An 18,372-nucleotide genomic window follows, 5' to 3' on the forward strand; every position below is an offset into this window, starting at 1 on the left:
TAGTGGAACTTATTCTAATTGCCCCAGCTAAAAACCTTTCAACCTTTGCTGTCACCTGCTCATCTTGATCTGCCAAGAGAAAGGACACTGTAGCAGTGGCTGGGCGACCTGGAATGGACAATAAAAAAGGGGTGATAACCTCATTCCTCAAATCTTTATAAAGAGTGCAAGCCAGAAGGGCATGCACCACCGATTTGGTACTGCCATCTCCACAAGGACATAAGTGTTTTTCGTGTGGAATCTGTTGGAATCGTCCCTCAAGTACAGCCGAGGGCAATACATTCAATCTTACGAGAGTAAAACTTTCTGTGGTTCTTGAGATGTTCCAGCCTGCGGGTTTCTCCTCTCCATTCAGATTCACTTATTTCTTGGTTTGAGCTAAACTAGCAAACCATGTTTTGGCTTGCCCTCTCAATTTCAGCTTGGAGGGTATGCACAACCCTATTTCCCAGTTCAGATGTAGCAACAGACTGTGGATCACCTTAAAATAGGAAGTAAGTGAATTAAAAGTAAATGAATCCCCCAAGTGAGGATGATGGAAAGGAAGGACATGAATCTGAGGCTCACTCATGTAACATCAAGCCTCTGCTAGTTTACTAGGAGTAAATATTTACTGTGATTTTCCATGTCATACAGCATCATACATGTCATACAGCAGTCAAGTTATACCTGTTTCTACAGTGCTAACATACGTGTCTCCAAACACACAGTGGAAATCTGCAGCAAACTGTGGCCAGTCATGATTCTCCAGCATGTGGCTAGTGCACATACCTGACTCAAGGTGTAAATCTCCCTTTCACACCTTATGTAACAGAAGGAAAACATAAAAGCTGCCAGACAATGGTGGCAAACAGGAATGTGCATACATTTGTGGAAAGGTAAAAAGAAACAAGTACACAGGGTGGACAGACAGGTCACACAAATCGTTTTAACACTAAAAATTGATGTAATAATAAAAGTAAACATAAGAGCATAGTAAGGATCCTGCTGGATCAGATCAAAGGCCTATGCAGTTTCTGGGAGTTTGTTAAGAGGGAGATAGTAAAAGCACAACGTCAGGCAATACCAATGAGACGAAAACATGGAAGATGCCTAAAGAAACCAGGGTGGCTATCTAAAGCACTTTTAACTGAATTAAGATTAAAAAAGGATGTGTACAAAAAATGGAAAAGGGGGGAAACCACCAAAGAGGAATTCAAACAAATAGCCAGCACGTGTAGACACAAAGTCAGAAAAGCTAAAGCACAGAATGAACTCAGGCTTGCTAGAGAGGTTAAAAGCAACAAAAAAGGTTTTTATGGGTATGTTCGTAGCAAAAGGAAGAACAAAGAAACAGTGGGGTCACTCAGAGGAGAAGATGGTGAAATGCAAACAGGGGACACAGAAAGGGCTGAACTCCTCAATGCCTTCTTTGCCTCAGTCTTCTCCGATAAAGAAAACAATGCCCGACCTGAAGAATTTGGAGCAAATGATTCAGCAAAGGAAACACAGCCCAGAATAACTAAGGAGATAGTACAAGAATATTTGGCTAGATTAGATGTATTCAAGTCTCCAGGGCCAGATGAACTGCATCCAAGAGTATTAAAAGAACTGGCAGATGTGATCTCAGAACCACTGGCAGTCATCTTTGAGAATTCCTGGAGAACAGGCGAAGTCCCGGCAGACTGGAGGAGGGCAAATGTTGTCCCTATTTTCAAAAAGGGGAAAAGAGAGGACCCAAATAATTACCGCCCAGTCAGTCTGACATCAATAGCAGGGAAGATTCTGGAACAGATCATTAAGCAAACAGTCTGTGAGCACCTAGAAAGGAATGCTGTGATCACCAATAGTCAGCATGGATTTCTGAAAAATAAGTCATGTCAGACTAACCTGATCTCGTTTTTTGACAGAATTACAAGCCTGGTAGATGAAGGGAACGCAGTGGATGTAGCCTACCTTGATTTCAGCAAGGCATTTGACAAGGTGCCCCATGATATTCTTGTAAAGAAGCTGGTAAAATGCGGTCTTGACTATGCTACCACTCAGTGGATTTGTAACTGGCTGACTGACCGAACCCAAAGGGTGCTCATCAATGGTTCCTCTTCATCCTGGAGAAGAGTGACTAGTGGGGTGCCACAGGGTTCTGTCTTGGGCCCGGTCTTATTCAACATCTTTATCAACGACTTGGATGATGGACTCTAGGGCATCCTGATCAAATTTGCAGATGACACCAAACTGGGAGGGGTGGCTAACACCCCAGAGGACAGGATCACACTTCAAAACGACCTTGACAGATTAGAGAACTGGGCAAAAACAAACAAGATGAATTTTAACAGGGAGAAATGTAAAGTATTGCACTTGGGCAAAAAAAATGAGAGGCACAAATACAAGATGGGTGACACCTGGCTTGAGAGCAGTACATGTGAAAAGGATCTAGGAGTCTTGGTTGACCACAAACTTGACATGAGCCAACAGTGTGACGCGGCAGCTAAAAAAGCCAATGCAATTCTGGGCTGCATCAATAGGAGTATAGCATCTAGATCAAGGGAAGTAATAGTGCCACTGTATTCTGCTCTGGTCAGACCACACCTGGAGTACTGTGTCCAGTTCTGGGCACCACAATTCAAGAAGGACACTGACAAACTGGAACGTGTCCAGAGGAGGGCAACCAAAATGGTCAAAGGCCTGGAAACGATGCCTTATGAGGAACGGCTAAGGGAGCTGGGCATGTTTAGCCTGGAGAAGAGGAGGTTAAGGGGTGATATGATAGCCATGTTCAAATATATAAAAGGATGTCACATAGAGGAGGGAGAAAGGTTGTTTTCTGCTGCTCCAGAGAAGCGGACACGGAGCAATGGATCCAAACTACAAGAAAGAAGATTCCACCTAAACATTAGGAAGAACTTCCTGACAGTAAGAGCTGTTCGACAGTGGAATTTGCTGCCAAGGAATGTGGTGGAGTCTCCTACTTTGGAGGTCTTTAAGCAGAGGCTTGACAACCATATGTCAGGAGTGCTCTGATGGTGTTTCCTGCTTGGCAGGGGGTTGGACTCGATGGCCCTTGTGGTCTCTTCCAACTCTATGATTCTATGATTCTATTCTATGATTCACTGTGTCCAATCAGATGCTTCCTGGAAATCTCCCCCAACCTCCGCCCTTAAGCTATTGTCTCTGAGAAGGCAACAATATTCAACAATACAGCTAGTGCAAAATAAAACAATTAGTGTTCTGGTCTGGTCTGATGCTGGACACCACAGAGAACGAGGCAAGGCTGGGCTGGAGGAAAGGCAAGGCTACCATACTATGGAGAACTGCAACTTCTTCTTAGGCATTGCAAGGCCAAGGCAGTTACCACCACCTACCTGCAAAGCTAACAAGGGTCGGGAACAGACAGGCCTTTTGAGCCTCTTGTCTCCAGAACACCATCTCCAGACTCCACCCCTATCTAGAGAATGCCAGACCTTTAAAGGGCCAACCCTCTGGCCTGAAGACAGGGACTCCTCCATTCCATAGAACTCTTTCCCGGTGCACTCCCTGCAGTGCCAGACTGATGATGTGTGGTGGGAGGCATTTGGTTCTTCAGGCACAGGGCACAGGGCCTATGAGAGCCCAGGCTCTGGCCCTATATGTCCTGATGCTCTGGGATGTTTCTCTGGGTGTTCCTAATTCCTGAACCTGAGAACCAACAAGCTACAGCATCTGCATCTTATCAGGATGAGCCCTGGTCCAATTCATACCAGTGTGACCAGTGTTCATTTCAGAACTTGCTCAACCTCCCCTGACTGATGACCTGGAGAAACAGAGCTGAGTTTCATCTGCATACTGATGACACCCAGCTTCAAATTTCCTGATATCCAGCAGCTTAATGTAGATGTTGTAGAGCAGAAGGGACAGGATATAATTCTGAGGGACCCCACAGGCCAGTTGTCATGGAACCAAGTTGTAGTAATCAAGCACCACCCTCAGCAACCAGCCCTCTAGGTTAGTAGAACAGCACCATAACCCTGTGGCTTCATGCCAAACCCATGGAGCCAGTCCAGTCACTGTATTAAAAGCCAGTGAGAGATCCAATACAACAAGGTCACAGTCCCATGTTTCCCCCAGAAGGTCATCCTTCAGAGCAACCAGTGTCATTTCCGCCCTCAACTGGGACCTTAAACCAGACTGAAATGGATCTAGATCAGGCTTCCTCAACCTCGGCCCTCCAGATGTTTTTGGCCTACAACTCCCATGATCCCTAGCTAGCAGGACCAGTGGTCAGGGATGATGGGAATTGTAGTCTCAAAACCTCTGGAGGGCCGAGGCTGAGGAAATCTGGTATTATCAGTCTCTTTCCAAAATGTCTGGAACAACCTGGCCCCTCACTCTCTTGAGCACCTTACCCATAGCCACCATGATTAAGTTGTAAAAGATGCTATGAATATTAAGGACTACATCCCAACTATAGATAAGTTTCAGTTATGTATAATAGTAGTACTAAATTTGATTTTTGATTTTGTAATTTGTATTGTATGATGCATTGTGTTCAGTGCTGCTAATTTGAGAATAATGGGGGAAATAAAACAAAAAAGAAATAAAAAGTAATGTGACATACTGATTTGTCATGGCAGGGACATTTAGAGGCAACATCTAGCCCTCTCCATTAGATGCAAGAAATAGACCGAGAAGGTTTTATGTATGTGTGTGAGCATGCATAAGCATGCACCTGCATGGGCAGAGATACGGCTTGATTCTTTGGGCCATCTTGAGCTGTAGCAGAACAAGCAGTGTTCTTATATCCGGAATGTGAGACTGAGACAGCTGCCTCTGGCATATTTTCCAGGAAGCCTCCTTCTTACTGGTACTTTTACATTTGCTGTGCAAGTTTTCTCTGGCAGCTTGTTGGTCTGACCTCTGTTCCCTTTGTAAAAATAGTGAGAAGAAGGGGGGTTGTCATTATTGTGAGCCCTTTATATGGCTTAGTGGCTCCCTTGATAGCCTGTGAATTTCCAGCCATCCACTGGAAAATAGGATTATAAGAAAAACAACAAGGGTCTTGAATCACCTCTGGGTTCCTTGCATCTTCTGTGGTGTCATTTGGGTTTGAAGACAGCCATTAATTTACTTGAAAACAAGAGAAATGCAAAACAACAAAAGTGTAAAGTGATAAACAAATCTATTTAGGGTATAAATGGTATGCTTCTTAGGCTCTTCTTCAGTAAATTTAATTTGCAGGTTCAGTGTTTGAAATCACTTTCAGGCCAGAATAGATGGCAATAAAACATCTCCTTCCCTTATAGTTACCTTCAAAATGCAAACCACGTAGCTGAGAGGCATACATTGCAAGACAGGGGTTGTAGAGGCGATTGCATTGGCAGATGCCCATCCCTTAATCTCATAACCTGTGTCGCCATGGAGTTGATGTCCATCAAGTTAACTGTGTGTGTATGTTTACACTGCAAGGTAGAAAGGAAGAGGTGGTTGTAAGAGGAAAAGATAAAATGCCCCTTCCCTGGCAGTCATTCCCACAACCTGCAGCAAACATTTCCAACAGTTTACTAGGCATCTTCTTACTGTTTGTACACTAACTATGTTTCTCTGAAGTTAACATTAATCTAAAAATGTAAGATTTCTTCCTCTTCTATTTTAGGTATGTATGTTGGTTTTTTCCAATTATTTTATGGCATTGTTGCGTTTCGTATTGGACATCTCAGTACGTACCCAGCATAACTGCCAACAAGGACAGCCATACTTCTGCCCAGGGTTGGTGGCTTTCTAACTAACTTGGCAGCCCTTCAGTGAACCACATGTTCCTTTTTTCTCCCCCCCCCCTTATTTTTTAGTCATGAGGAGTTTAAAACAATTGGGCAACTTGTGAGGCGAGAGTTGAAAAGACAACAAAAACACCAGGTGCACACCAGAGTCTAGTCACAAACGTTGTGAATTTTTATGTAGTAAAAGGATGACAGCAATTTATAAATCACTGTAGAAATACAATGGAATTTGTGGAACATCATACATTGCCTGCCTGCCCGCCACTCTAGTTTTCCCATTTTAAATGCTGCACGATTCTGTGCGTTATTCCCAGGGACACTGGGGAAATTGAAGGAAAGCTTTTTTGAGGTGGTCAAATTAGACCTTTAAAAATGCAGTACCTCAGTTCTGAAAATGCCTAAGTATAGAGCAGAGATGAAGTGGGTAATAAAAGAGCAAGCTTTCATCTAATCTTTCTCCTAGAGACCCAGGTGGACAAATTGGCAACCCTGTTCACAGCCTTTCTCTCCCCCCTCCTCTTTGTACCATAAGAACTACTAATCGGATCCATGCTGCTCTAACTGTGGTTAGTTATTAGCAGAATAAAAGCAGATTTCTTCGAAAGAACAGGTTGGGGTGGGGTGGGGGAAACGACTATACAAAATTGCAGGGTTGTTAGAATCTTAAATGCACAGCAGTTGATTCTCCCCCCCATTCTGAATTATATGATGAATAAAGTCTTTCATCTGTCACTATGCCCATTTCCTTCAAAAGGCAGCTAAATATTAAGCTTTTCAAACAAAAAAAAATCACTAAAGGAATAAATAATGGGGAGGAGGAATAATAGGCAAGCAGATAGCGGAAAGCCAGGCTTGTTTTTATTAATTTGCTGTAGAAATGTAGAATCATAGAATTTTAGAGTTGGAAATAACCCCTGCTCTAAGGTAGCACACTTCCATACCAAATGCATTCCTGTCCATGCTGCTCTGCTGTAGGGGGACTTCACAATCTCTCAAGCAATATGCTCTGTTGGTGAACCCTTAGCCTAAATCTGCTTTATAAGCACTCAAGACCTCACTTCTAGTTCAGTCCCTGATGAATCTGACGATCAGTCCTTTTTTTATATAGATTGTTTTGTTTGAGTATTGGCAAAAATAACAAAACTCATGAAGTTTCTTTCAGAGGACATTAATAATTCAGCCATAGATACATCTTGCCCAGTTAGTTACACAGATTCCATCTGCTGTGATGGGTCAATTTCTCCCACACTTCCTCCTGTTTCAACCTACCTTTAACTTTTAAAATTTGAAAACTTCATCATGCTTCCCTTGAGTCTTTGTAATATGGCTTGCCCACTGGAAAGTGGCATTCATATTGGTAAGCTCCTTTTGGTTTGATTCTGAAACGAGCAGTTTCTGCCAGTGTTCATATTGTGGAGCGTTTTATGAGTCTGTTGTTCAACCTTAGAAGTTAAGATGGAGTGCCCTCGTGGATTGTTTTCAGTGGGGCAGTTTTCTGAGCTTGCTGTCAGCAGGCGAGCTTGGCAATATGCTCAGCAACCAGAAGGTGAGGGGGAGAATATCTGAACATCCCCTCTAACAACTGCTCCTCTTTTTTTCTTTTCTTTTTTGCAAGTGCTTATGTCATTTGAGTGCCCAGTGAGGCTGTTTCATCTTATGATTCGGTCTGGTTTTAGGCAGAGTCACATATATGCTGTTTTTCCCTTCTGCAAGGCTCCAGCCCCCACAGCATCCTCCTCCAGAGAGGAGGCATGGGAAGAGGCAGAAGGTCAGGCACTACAGAGAACTGTGAGGAGCCAGAGTGTCTCTCTTCATTACTGAGTGAACATAGAGCATTGGCAAGAGGCAAAAGGTGGCGAAAGAGGAACTGGGCCAGGGGAAGGTTTCTCCCTGTGAAGATTCATTGGCTGTCTTCAGTTCCTTCCAATCTTCCTTCCTCCTCCTTCCTTCCTTCCTTCCTTCTCCAAAGTGGGTTTCTGACCCTAAAGCTTCCCTTCTGTAACTAATGCTCCACTTCCTCCTCCCCCCAGTTTTCTTCGTTCTGCTGTTCTTCTGAATTTTACTAACTGGCTTTAAGCATTGTTTCCCCATTCCCTACTTTGCAGGCACCTATTTTGGTTTCCTTGTAATTTTTGATGCAAGTTCATTATGATGTGTGGCAGATTTACTGTGTCAGTAAGACACACGGTTGTGGTCATTTATTTTTTTCTTCACATTCTAAGCCCTATGCACATTTACTTGGGAATAAACTCAAGTGAATCAAGTGAACCTTACTGAGTAATCATGGGGAAAAACTGAATTTTATGCTTGACATCAGGGTTCAGGGATGAATCCAGAACACTCAAATGGAGAACCTGAGTATTCAAGGGGAGTAGAACTTAGTCCAAGACAGATTGACCCACTGCTCCCTGCTATGCCTTTCTTTTAACCAGGAACATCTCTTTTACCTGGATTAAGCTTCACATTGTTCACCGCATCTAATCCACTGCTGGTGTCAGACACTGATTCACAACTTCAATGACTTCCTTGGATTTAGATGAAAAGGAGAAAGAGAGTTGGGTGTCATTGGCATATTCTTCTAGGGCAGGGTTGGGGGACCTATGGCCCTCCTGATTTTGTGGGTCTGTGGCTTATCATTCCTGACCATTAGTTATGCTGTCCAGGGCTGATAGCTGTTGGGGTCCTTCACCACCCCTGCTGTAGTGGCACTTGTAATGACAACTTGTCAAATATATTTTCTCCAATCTGAATATATTCAGGGCCTTCAGCTCTATATACAGCATGCCTTCTGGATATTTCATCATCCATCGCAATGTTGTTCTTGAAATTATTAGCATAATAATGACAATTTCAGGCCTGTGTTGAATTGTATTTTCCCAGGTTTTAAAAATCATGCTTCTTTGGATATGAACTAAAACGGGCAGGCAATGTGGTGCCCTCTAGATGTTTTTGGATTTACATAGGCCACAACCAGCATAGCCAGGATATGGGGAGTTATAGTCCAACAACATTGTGAAGGCACTACATTGGCCATGCCTGTACTAAAACAACATGGATATTTTGTGCCAAGCTTGCAACTGTTGACATACTTTTCTTGATACTCAGCCTTAACTCATAAATCCATCTCCTCAGTGTTCAAACTAGACATTTATCCCCCTTCCTATAAGTAATGCTCTTGGTTTTTATTCTCGTGTGTGACATCTTACATTTGTCCTTGCTGGATTTCACATTACTGCTACCAGCCAAGGCTAAACAACCTGTAAACATTTTGGATTTTTAGTCAATGTGCTCTTTTAAATAGTCTGATGTTATCTGTGCCTTTTCCTACTTCAGTTTCTTAAAATATTCATTTATAAAGATTGAGCAGAATTTTTTGCCCTGGTCTGTCACCATTTCTGGCATGAAATTCGAGGACTTCATTCAAGCATCCTGAGGGCAAGAAAAAATGAATCTTGTTTTTTGCTTCTCCTAATGAAAATAGGGGTGTGGCTAGAGTGTACAGATGTTATAGCTGGCAAGAGATCTACTTCCTGCTCTATAACTACCAATCTAAGAGATGGTGGATTAGTATTTGAAACTCCTAAGAATGTGCTTTCTTTTGGTGCTATTTTGATAATACCAAGCAGTCAAAATGTGAATGAGGTTTCACTGTGCTAGATACTGCACAAACAATGGGGGGAACCTGCTCAGGCATTATGTTTTTTTATATAGCAATTGCTTTTACACAGCAAATGTGGCAATTCTATTCCAGATCTATCAGCACACAAAGCAACCATAAACACAGCTTAAATGGCCAATTTCACAGGGTTTATGACTGCATTGTATTGTCGCTATGACACCAATCAGCCAAGGTGTAATCTGGCCCTTAGAAGGCTGTTTAGTCTGTGTGTAATGCATTGCAATTATCAAGGTCCCAGGCTTAGTTCCAGGTGAGCAGTAAAACACTGTCGAGGGAAAATCTATCCATTTGGCTCTGCAGTAGAATTAAAGGAAGGGCAAAAGATTGGCTTCATGGATTAATGTTGGTAACACAGTTCACTGTGCAGATTAGGGTGTCTCCAGGCCAGCATTCTTATGATATTTTGTTTTGTTTTGTATTTTCCCTCACTGTACTAATTTTTTCATGCCTTCTGTATGCACACACGTCATCCTCCCATAATTGATTTTTGTAAAGCGATGCTTGATTTCCCTGGTCGCACATGCAAATACACACAGGGACACATTGACATGATAACAACTGAGGCAATGTGCTAGGGAGACAGAAGGTGAAGCAGGAGAGGGGAACCTCATGATGGAATCTGGAAGTAGCCATTTTAGTTTGTGTGGAAAACCAGTAACCAGAATAAATGATCAAAGGCTTGAATCCCAAATTACACCTCCAGGAATGGAAAAAGCTCCTCCCATTTACAGAACGGCCTTTGATCCTGCAGAATCTCCCATGGATGAAGGAGTGAGGCAGTTTTTGTCATTTCCCCCTTTCCCATGCAGCTACCTGTGCACAGGATTCCAGAGGATCCCCCCCAACCCTCCATAGCAGATTTTAGGAGAGCACAGGGGAATTACAGAGAAATGGATAACTGGTTAACATTGCCTCTCCCTTTTCACTCGCAAGATGTCAGGATCCAGGATAAAGTGATTATATTGGCATGGTACATGGGTGTTACGGTGAAAATGGAACATTCCTTTTAAATAGATAAAATGAAAATGTTCTTGACATCAGTAATATAGTAGGAAGCAAGGTACAAAGACTGGGAAGAGGGACGCTAATGGATTTTATGTCTAGATCAGTCATGGAAAGATTCCTTTCATTGATGTACAACCTTTCATATGAAAAATAAGTAGTAACAGACTATTGTTACTCCTCATCATGTATCAGTAGCAGATAATGTAAAGCAGGTGTAGGAAAAACCTTTGGCCAGCCAGATGTTGCTGGACTACAACTCCCATCATCCCTAACCTTTGGCAATGTCAGCTGGGGCTGATGGGAGTTGGAGTCCAACAATATCTGAAGGGCCAAAGGTTCCCCATCCCTGATATAAAGGATTCCTTTTTGGACATATCTTCAGAGTTTGTACCAGAGAACATTCGGCTGTTCAGTTGGTAAAAGCACAGCATTGAAGGAAAGATAAGCCATAGCATTGCCATGGACCTTTTTAGCCATGGTACAATGTCGTTGTTATCATGGTTACTACTATTATACAGTGCCAAAGAGAGCAATTAATTGCCATGGCCAGATGTGTTGGGGCAGAACGGAGCAGCAGATCCACTGCCATACCTCAGGCTCTGCTGCTGGCGCTGGCCAGGGCAAAAGGAAGGATATGCATTGGGCCCCTCCCTGGAAAATGGGTCATTTTTAATCCAGCACCAGTCCTTGTCCCTCGCCTCCCTTGTAACACCCTGCTTATGCTTATGCTGACTATTGCTTGTGGGACTGCCCCTAGTAGTAGAGTGCAGTGCGCTGCATTTTCAGCATGGCCACTGAGACCCTCTAAAGCCACTGAGCTCCTGCCCCTTCCGGCAGCACAGTCCAGTGGTGAGACCGCTCCATGTCATCTTAACTTTCTCCAGCAGTGCAGATTGGGGGTTAGGATTGTTCAGTAAAATGGTTAGACCCTGTACAAAAATCAAAAATAGCACAGATGCTACCCTCAAGCTTCAGCCAAAGGTAAAAATGTGACACATTTGTGGAGGGAAGGAAAGAAGACTAAAGAGGAAGGAAAATCAATCTGGGAAAACCAAGGTTATATCTATCAAAATAGGCCAGTGATGAGACCTTTTCCTTCGGCCTCTTGGAACAGTGGCTGATGGGAGTTAAGGAGGAAAGTAATGGGCAAGGTAGGCTAATGGAAAGTATCAATTAAAACTTAGCCCTTTTTAAAACAAATATATGTTTTAATCATTATTTTCCTCATCCTAAACTTCACAAGTCAGGGACTTGGTTTTTGTTTTGCTGCATTTTTCTGGAAAGTACTATGAACACTGGTGACAGTCCACAAAATAATATTTGTTGTTGTTGCAGTAGTAGTAGTTGCTGCTTTTGTTATGCCTAGAATTTATTGTGGGTGCAGAGATTCCAGCTTTTAAAATATTAAAACTTGAAAAATTAGTGAGACAAGAATCAGAAATGTTCTGATTTACTTGGCCACGCTCTGCTGCCTGAAGTACTAAAGTAAAATGTAGCCTTTTAAAATAAATTCCATAGGGAACAGTTCCTACGTTGCCCTGTAGCCAACAGTTATTTGTTCACTTATATAGCAGCTCTAGCAGCATGATATGGAGCTAAATTCTTTGGGTTGTTTCCAGTCCCATTATGATCAACAACAATTTTGCCATTAAATTCAGTGGCAAGTAGATTGGGACCTTTCTCTACTGAACTCAGAATAGCTTAACAGCACCACCAGTTGACTAAACATCCAAAATTATTTGCTGGCTCAGTTACAAAATTCCTCTCGGTTTCTAAATCAAAAGTGACTTCTCCCGTAAGGTAAAATAGCAAAAATTGATTTTAGTGGAGCTCCTTGAAAAAGAAAAAGAAAAGCCAAGATAGCTCAGGAACAGCATACCTTCATGGTGATTTGATGCAGTCAATTCATGGATTGGATTTACATCAAAGTCCAAAGTAAAAGACTTTCTGAAGGTCTAATCAAACCAGACTCTTTCTTTTCAACATGGCATCCATTCCTGTTATGTGCAGATTGATTGGGTCTGAGTGCCACACCACCTGATAAATATTAAATAATTTGATTGCATTGATCTGTTATGTGCTTTCTTTTTTGTAGTCTATTTGAAATCTCTAGATTCCACTTTTTATGTTTAGAGTTTACTCATTATATTTAAAAAACTATTACTGAATTTTAATTCATATTGGCCACCCTTTGGTGTCTGACGATGGTGTAGTGTGTTAGTTGATAAAGTGATGTTGTCTACATCATTAAGTGATGTCATGTTGGATTAGAACCAGAGTTCCAGCACTGTGGGTTGGAGCTCACATTTTTGTTGCATTCCCTGAAGGGAAGTTTGCTTACACAATGGGGCCTTCCATTGGTGGAAGAGATCATTTCATAAATTCTGCTTACGTATGTTTTTGTGAAAAAGAGGAGTATTGGCCAAATCAAGTCCAACTCTTCCGGAAAAAAGCTCCTAATTAACTTGAGAACCATATTTAAAAGGGAAATATTGGAAGAACCAAGAAAACCTGTCAATAAAAGAAATTTTGCAGTCTTTTTCACAAGTGCAAGTATGTTTCTGAACACTTTATAAACCCTTTTCAGTCTCTCTTCACTTTTACCAAAACATTACTTGGGATATAATTAAGGCATAATATTGAGTCCTCCTTTTAGGCATTATCCCAACAAATATGAAGAGATAGTTAAATTTAAAGAGCTACTATTGTATAAGCACCAGTAGCTGCTTTTCATAAAGATTTTTATGGGCATTCTGTTTCAGATAACGTATTATTTAATAAGGACTTTATAGCCAGCACACAATGCAGTCGATTTGAGTGGCACCCGTATACCTTACTCTGCTAAAATATCTTGAACTGTTGTTTGATATTTTATTCCTCATGTATTTTCCATTCCTAAAAATGTACGGTAGTGGTTAGCCTGTGTAGCAGATATAATAACTCACCATTGTACAACCATGGTTAAACAAAAGTGGCAGAGCAATATTAGTATTGTGAAAAGTTCTCTTTTATTGCATTGGTCTATAAACACTGCCAGCAGCTTTCCTCTTATGTATAACGATAGTAATAATGATGATGAATATGTGTTTGCTGGTTGAAACTGTCCTCGATACTTCACCATTGCAATTTGTCACCTAGGCGCTCGCTTATACATTTATGCTATGGAAAGGCTGTGTGATACCACATAAAAACCAAATAAAAAGGCAAATCATCCTTCTCCGTATTCCTTTAGAAGTAAATGTAATATTTATTGCTACCCACAGGTGATTCTGTGTAGCGCAATATAGTGCATGGTTTCTGCACCTTGCATACAATTTAGGATACATGGCGAGTTTTCACTTTCTTTGGCCCCTTTTACTCAAATTAAAAATGCAAATGCTACATATTGTTATCTATCCGGAGCACTCCTCTTTTTGCGCGCAGCTGCTGCTTCCCTTACATTGCCTCCCCACAACACTTGAAACCGATGGGCAGCTTTCAAGAGTGTTCATAAGGACTCGGGAAGATGCTTTGTGCCAAATCAGTGCATCTAGCTCAGTATTCTCTACACTGACTGGCAGCAGCCCTTCAGGGTTTAGGGCAAGAGCCTTGCCCTGCTTTACATAGAGGTCCCAGGAACTGAACCTGGGGCCATTTTTGTTCTCAGGAAAGGAGGACATGCATAGGAAGCTTTCCAGTATAGACAGTAACTCCCCAGTGTACATGTGCAAGTCTTGGTGACACAACCATAAATTTCGACAAGTTTTGTTAATTGCTGGATTTTTTTGTTCTGTTTTGAAAACGTATATCTCACCTACTTTCTGTGGAACTCAAGGTAACAATCCCTGAGTTAAACCCCATCATAAAACTACCCCAAAATACAGCAATAATTTCAACATAGCTATGCACCAGAAAGAAAAAATAAAGACCTTTTTTTGAAAAGCCGTAACTTACCAGGCGCAGCAAATCATATAGTGAGAAAACCTGAAATACCTCATTAGGCGAGATGTTCCACATAACATTATAGAAATTTAGAAGATTGTTTATTTAAGAAAAAACAACAACACAAAACATTCCTTCCTCTTCTTCCCGGTCTTTGGCTAATTAACATTCTGTCCCCTTTTAAATGTGTTTGTGGGAAGAGGGAGGGAATTATTGGTTGTGTGGGCGGGTCGTTGTTGTTGTTTTTGTTAGGAATTTTGTGTTTTATCTTGTGTTTTTATATTGTGAACTTCCCTGAGATCCACGAATGGGAGGACAGTATACTAATTTAATAAATAATACTAGCATTTTCAGAGTAAATAATTTATCCCCAAATTTCCAGTAAGTACTTTAAGCAATTGTACAATTATGGTATATATTTCTTTATATTGCATATCACTCTAGCATCTTTCCTCAAAAGTCAGCTGTGGAAACAGTTGGCTAATTACTTTAAAATGATGCAACGGGTGGAGCAGGAGAAACATATAGTTCTTTGCAGCGATTTACAGTTTGCCCCAGAACTCAACAATGACAGTTCAGAGTATCTTTGAAGAAAGACACATCATCATGCTCTGGCTTCAACAGACAGAATACTCTTGCATAAAAGTTAACATGGGTTTCACTTTGATCAACTATGCAGAGAAGGGAGCATTTTTAATAGCTTAAACAAATCATATATTTTATGTGCTTCCAGTTGTTGAAAAGAGAAAAACGATTGCAAAGCGAGAAATGTGTGTTTGTCTTTGAAAATACTTTGGTTTAATTTGATGTGTCTACCATTTATACCATGTTCGCTAACATAGCTAATAAACACCTATATTGATAATACAGTATATATTTGTTGCCTAACCTGAGGTGGTACCAGCTGTTCTTGGTAACCAGACCAGCCATTTCTCAAATTAACAGTGAATGAAAGCCTCGGGAGTTACTCTCCTTCCTCCTGTGGCAACTTGATTGCTTGGCACAAGGCAGTCACCACAATATAACAAAAAGAGAGGTGTTCCTGTGCTGTGTGTTCTGTTGTTTGTCACAGAGAAGGGCTTTGTGTGTGTGATTTTTTAAAATACAACATTGCTGAAGGAGAAATTCTGTGCCCCATGTCTAATGAGTTTGAAAATAGACTATTAGTAGCCACAAAAGGAAAATTAGACACGTATGATTTGTGTGTTCATTTTCTCATAGTAAATATAGTGTGATTTGTGCATGTGGACTGTACAAAGGTCTTTGGAATAAGAACCTAAACTAGCTTATCTATTCTTTGTATTCATGAAAAATTATGTGGGTATTTTATTTTATTTTTAAAGTATTGCCTATCCTTTGATTATTTGTTTGGATTTCTACCCTGCTCAGTGTTGTGGGCTCAGTGTGGGTTAAAACATTTTGAAGCTAAAATATTAAAAATACATGTTGGGAAGTACGTAGTTCTTTCAGTATGGAAATACAATTAATAATAATAGAAAATTCTCCTTGGTCACAAGTAAATGAAACTAATACTATATCCAAGACCATTTTTCTTCCAGCTTTTAAAAAAACAAAAAACCACTCCAAACAATAAACCCCTTAAAAGATTCAGAGGATACTTCATATTTCAAGTTTTAAAAGCAGGCGTTTATGCTGGTGTTGGTGATTAGATTCAAGTCTCTCTCGGCATTTTTCAGTGTTTATCAGTTTTTGGCTGACTACCACTTTTGAAATGAATAAATTTTTAAGCCTGAGAAAACCTGATCACTATCAGTATATACAGGCGCAGCACAAGGAATTGTGCTTCCCATACTCTATGCTTCATGCCGCCACTGCTCTTCCCCCATTCTCCTTTTTAGGGTGGCCACAGAGCTACTGCCATCCTCCTCCTCCCAGTTTGTGCTGGTGGCAATAGTGCTGGTGGCTTCTCCACCATTTCCTCCCTGCATTACCCTATTCTGAGAAGGCGCCAAGGGGATCGCTCTTCAGAGCCCAGCATTCTAGAAATCCTTTTCAAACCTAGACATTTTCCAGGAAAATGCCTGGAGCCAGAAAGCCAACTCAATTTTTTAAAAAGCTTAAAAAGTCATTATAGCCACCACCTGTGAACCATGGCAGTAGCACAGCAATTCTGCTGTCCACCTCACCCCAAATGAAGAGATCTGAAGAGGACCCTTTGACCCATTCTCAGAGTAAGGTGAAGTACGGCAGAGAAAGTGGTGGCAGAGAGCCTTGCCTCACTAACTGCACCGTAATGAGGAGGGGGGAGTTTGGCCTTGCCCCCCTGCACACACACTTGCACCTGAGACCATTGTCTCATTTCACCTCTATAATGAACTAGCCCCGAGTACCTATTTTATTAAAATAATACGGCCCTTTGTTACTCAGGAGCACCTCTGTTTTTAAAGTTCGTTTTTTAAAACATGAATTTCTTGACCCAGTTGCAGAAAAACCCTTGAAAAGTGCAGTGTGTGTTACAATGTATACCCATATTAGCCTTTGCTTATAGCTGTAATGAACTGCACTGCTAAAAATGCACATTTACTAGGTCAGCGCATAATAAGTAAACAAGGGCAACTGCAAACTTCCTACTTGTGAGGCTACTGTTAACATAAGACTTTGGAAGTTTTGCAAATACAATATGCTGTAAAAGGCTAAGTTATTGCTGACAGTTCATTTCTGCTATCAGTACTCTTTGTACAAGGTTTTTCGGGGAGAAGAAAGTGCTAGATCTTAAACTCTACAAGAATTTTGTAGCAGAGCAGACACATGGGGCTGGAGCAGAAATGGAGTTGAGTTGGACATCATCTTAATGACTTTTCGGCTTGTTGCAACTGGCATTGTCAACACAATGTTACGGGAATTATGTAACAAGTCATATGGTGAGCATAGGAGCCAAGTCCTATGGGCCAAGGTCCCTTCGCCCCTCCCAATAAAATATTTGAGGGAGCCGCCCCTCAAGCTGATGGACATTGCCATACAAATGTTTTGTGCATGCTTCATCTTGTGATTAATTACATGGGGTCGGGCTTATCTGCCCCCCCATATTTTATTCAAGTTGACACCCCTGGTTGTGAGTGCGACTGACTGGCAGCAGAGCTATAAACCTCTTTTGCAATTCACATCACAGCTATTTATTTATCATAGGAATATCCTACCTTTTCTCCCATGAGCTCAAGGTGGATGTTTGGTCATCCCTCTTTTTATCCTCACAGCAGCCCTATGAGGCAGGTTAGGCTGAATCTTTGCCAAATAGAAGTTTTAACCTAGTAATTCTGTTTCATGTTTTCTGTATTATTGGTTATGAAAAACTCAACAATAGTCCCCCGCTGCCAAAAAGAACTCCTCCCCCTCATACTATTCCGCATCCCGACATCCTCCCTGCAGCTGTTAATAGTGGGAATAAAGAGAAGGAGAATCCTTATCATGGGATTCCAATATACATTTAGTGTAGTTTGATCCTCACAGAGGTGATGCAAGCAATTCTGTTTGCACCGTTGCCCAGAGCTATCCAAGTCTTTGGGTCAAGATGGCATTCTGCTGCACTGTGTGTGATTCCATTTATGAGTCTCCTTCTCCCTCTCTTTCTCTTTTGTTAAACATTAACTTGGATTCCTTCCCATGCCAATTTACCGTATATGTTAGCTCTGTATTTTTACCAGGTGCAAATTATGAATTAAGCTCTTGTTTGAATAACAAAGTGCACAACACAGGCTTTACAGACATACCAGTTTTATTGCTGTGTTACACTTAGAAGACACCAAGATATCATTAAAACCTCAGATTTTTTACAATATTCTTCTTCCCAAAAAGCATTAATGGAATTTATCTTTAGTTGTTGTTGTTGGCAGCTGTCCATGTGTTCCTGGCTGGCGGCCAGTCCATGCTCAACAGGATGAGTCCCACTGTTCAGCAGACTTGGATTTTGTTAGAACGCCCTCATAGAAATATATGTCAGGAGATTTCCAGCTATAAATTGGATCATGTCAGTAAGGATGGGAACAGGCTCGGTACAAAATTGAACAATTCGGCATG

General features: G+C 41.4%; 1 protein-coding gene across 18 annotated transcripts in view; it reads left to right on the forward strand.

Moving 5' to 3' along the window:
* Window positions 1-18,372, forward strand: part of ARID1B (AT-rich interaction domain 1B) — a 357,120-nt gene that overhangs the window by 246,851 nt on the left and 91,897 nt on the right. The window lies entirely within an intron of this gene.

Source organism: Podarcis liolepis (assembly GCF_965112155.1).
Source record: "Podarcis liolepis genome assembly, chromosome: 3".
NCBI classification, from domain to species: domain Eukaryota; kingdom Metazoa; phylum Chordata; class Lepidosauria; order Squamata; family Lacertidae; genus Podarcis; species Podarcis liolepis.